Source organism: Octopus bimaculoides, chromosome 27 (assembly GCF_001194135.2).
Source record: "Octopus bimaculoides isolate UCB-OBI-ISO-001 chromosome 27, ASM119413v2, whole genome shotgun sequence".
NCBI lineage: Eukaryota > Metazoa > Mollusca > Cephalopoda > Octopoda > Octopodidae > Octopus > Octopus bimaculoides.
The window spans coordinates 17862254-17865492 of NC_069007.1; the positions used below are offsets into that span (position 1 = coordinate 17862254).

At 38.2% G+C, this 3239-nt stretch overlaps 2 protein-coding genes across 3 annotated transcripts in view; one reads left to right on the forward strand and one right to left on the reverse strand.

Annotated features, from left to right (window-relative positions):
* LOC106870157 (collagen alpha-1(XII) chain) overlaps positions 1-3239 on the forward strand; it is a 490284-nt gene that overhangs the window by 141729 nt on the left and 345316 nt on the right. The gene's annotated exons all lie outside the window — the stretch shown is intronic.
* Positions 1-3239, reverse strand: part of LOC106868389 (uncharacterized) — a 437000-nt gene that overhangs the window by 107902 nt on the left and 325859 nt on the right. The gene's annotated exons all lie outside the window — the stretch shown is intronic.

Consider the following 3239-nt stretch of genomic DNA (forward strand, 5'->3'; position numbering starts at 1 on the left):
TATATATATATATATATATATACATACATACATACATACATACATACATACATATCTACATACATACAAACTTATATACACAAATATGTATACACACACACACACATATAGAACGAATAGTGAATCTGGACAAAATATTTCATAAGCTCTATGTCGGCACACTAGGTTATTTATATTCCTTAGATTAGTGAAGAAGTCCAGGTAATCTTTTGGTAGGGTCCCAAGTACCAATGGAGTATTGGGGTCGATGTAATCGTCTCACCCCTGGATTTGTACCCATGGCAGAAGGGATTATTATTGTTATTGCTGCAAATCATTACCGTAGCTGGGCCTGTTTTTGGAGCTCCGTAAGTTCATGTTATCTTTTCATTTTAAATTAACAGAAAATACTTACAGCAGTTTACAGAAAAAAAAAATCTCGATGGAAAAGTTTCCCGGATAAATATAAACACACGTTTACTGGTGGGAACAACCAGTGCCGCCTTAAGACATAGACACGCTGGGCGTTTGCCTGTGGGTCCCACCAGCATACGTGTCCGATGCTAACCTGTACGTTCTGTGGTTGTACATAAGCGTCAGTACATTACTTTGCTGTAGGGGTGGGGTAGGAGGTATGAAGGTATTAAAACGGGCCTAGAACACTCAAAACAAGGTGGAGGGGCGGAAAATCTGTCTTTTAAAAGGATTAAGGCAGACGGTCCTTCAGCTTTCCCAACTCATTATCGAACATGATTTTACTAGAAGCAGGAAGTGTGATTGCATGGGGCCTGGGGCCACATTTCAAGGAAGCTCACTTGCTCAATGAACCTGAGTTCAATAGATGCAGTTGTAGTAGCCATCAGCGATACTAGTATTTCCGAGACACGACTCATCGATTTTCGACATTTACAAGATGTACACATCTCGAAGTCGACTTGAGACCAAGAGGCAGAATCGCTGTATTGATCTGGAAACGGCTGGATTTCGCGATATGATCCATCAGACTTGAACTAGAATATAAGTTTGTAGTACTAGACGTAACCGGTTGCGAAAATTAGTAGCCGTGAATGCCTCAACAGAGGCGAGGAGGCAAGATTTTTCCCCGCCGTCTACAGATCTTGCTAGAAATGTCCCGCTCTTTATTGCTAGTGGGTGACTGGAAAGGCATGCAGTGATTGTGTGGGATTAGCTGATAGGAGAAGTGGGTGCAAAACATCGAAAATCTGCTCAGACATTTTCAACTGACAAGTAGATAGTAACTGGATTTACCGTATGTGTCAGTATGAACAAGGTCGAATTACATCAGCTGATTCAGATGGAATGTAGATAAGGTATTCTGTATATTAGCGTAGGTTTTTCCATATTTTAAAGTGTTCGGTTACAGCGACCATAAATTTATGATCTGTACAGTCGATCTCGATTGGCTTACTGGACTGGATCCGGTTACTGACACTTGACGAGTTTGTAGAGTTTGGGTTAGCGAATTAATGAAGCGGGTGATAAAGGAGTCTGTCCTCAATAAAAAATGGTGGTTTGTCCTGAAAAGGACGGTTAAAACAGGAAGATTAAGGTTTAGTAAATGAATAGCAATAGGGAAAACTAAAATAAACGTCACTCCTGAAAAGCTTTTCCTTTTTGTATCAAGTAGCAGAGAAACAAACAAACATAACACAAGGCAATGGATATAGATATGTTGTGAGTCATTTTTATTTAAGTAAGCAACTCTTAAATAAAGTTTCTGCTTGGTGAACCGAGAAAAGAGAGTTTTTGTATGATTTTTTTAACGATGTTGTAAGAAATAAATTTCAAAAGTATTTTATTCATTAATTGCCAGCGGTGGTGCAGGCATGGCTGCAACGCAACCATGTTTCGGGTTCAATCCTAGGGAAGGTGTCTCTTACTATACTCCCGGGCCAACCAATCCATTGTGAGTAAATTTGGTAGATGGAAACTGTGGGGAATACCGTCGTGTGTATGCGCGTGTACGTGTCTTTGTGTCTGTGTTTGTCACCTCCGACAATGCTTAAAATATGTTATGATTTGTAACGTTGCGGTTCGGCAAATGGGGTTAAGTATGAAGCTTAAAGCAAAAAAGAAAACAAATGAAATAGAAATGTCCTGGGATCGATTTGTTCAACTAAATCCTTTCGAGGCTGTGTCCCTTCATGGGCATGGTCCAATGACTGAAACAGGTAGGAAATGAAACATAATAAAAAGGTAAACAATAAAAGATAAAAAGAAAAGGATGCATGTTTAAAATAAGTGGCACCCTAGGCATAACACCTACATGAACTTCTAACTTGTTGTCTCTTGAGGTCTCTGGGTGAGACTTGGATCCAACTTGTACAAATGCAAAGCAAAAGTCAAACATAAAATAATAATAATAATATTAATAATAATAATAATAATAATAATAATAATAATAATAATAATAATAATAATAATAGGATACTCAAGAGGGTTCTTGGCATCTTCGTTTACTTGCTGTAACCCAATAGGAATGTTCTTGGCATCACAAAATGCACTAGCGCACACCGCCTTAAATGTGAGACAGCTTTTGAACAAAAATGGCATGACCCCGCTTATACACTCTCCCTATTTACCTGATATTGCACCCTGCAACTATTTTTGTTCCCCCGAATGAAAAAAAAGTCCTTAAAGGAAAATGTTTTGCAGATGTGGAAGAGGAGAAGAAAAAAAAAAGGGACGGAGGCGTTGAAAGGAATCGCTTTGCAAGAGTTCCAGGACTGCTTGGAACAGTGGAAAATGGATCTGAACCGATGGAGTGCTTCAAATGGAGAACACTTTGATGGCGATATACGTGTAAACGTAAAACTAAGTCATTAAATTAATATTGCAAAATTCCAGTTTCTTTTGGGTACCCCTTGCATGTATGTATGTATGTATGTATGTATGTATGTATGTATGTATGTATGTATGTTATCAATCAGTTTCATTTCTGTATTTCTTGTCCATAGAGAAAGAGCCGGACTCTAACATAGATTCAAGGCTCCTTCATTGGAACTTTTATCAACATCATCTAGGTATTTGTGCATATGTGTGTGTGTGTGTGTGCAGTATTTGGTGTTAGTGTATGCGCAGATTTGTATGTTTGTTCTATGGATGCGTTTTTATGTGTATATTTTCATGTCTAGTTGCATGCATATGTATTTATGTGCTAATTTTTTTATATGTATGTATGTATGTATATATTCAAAGAAAGGATGGAACTAGCCTAACCTACATGAAAAGGTTGACCG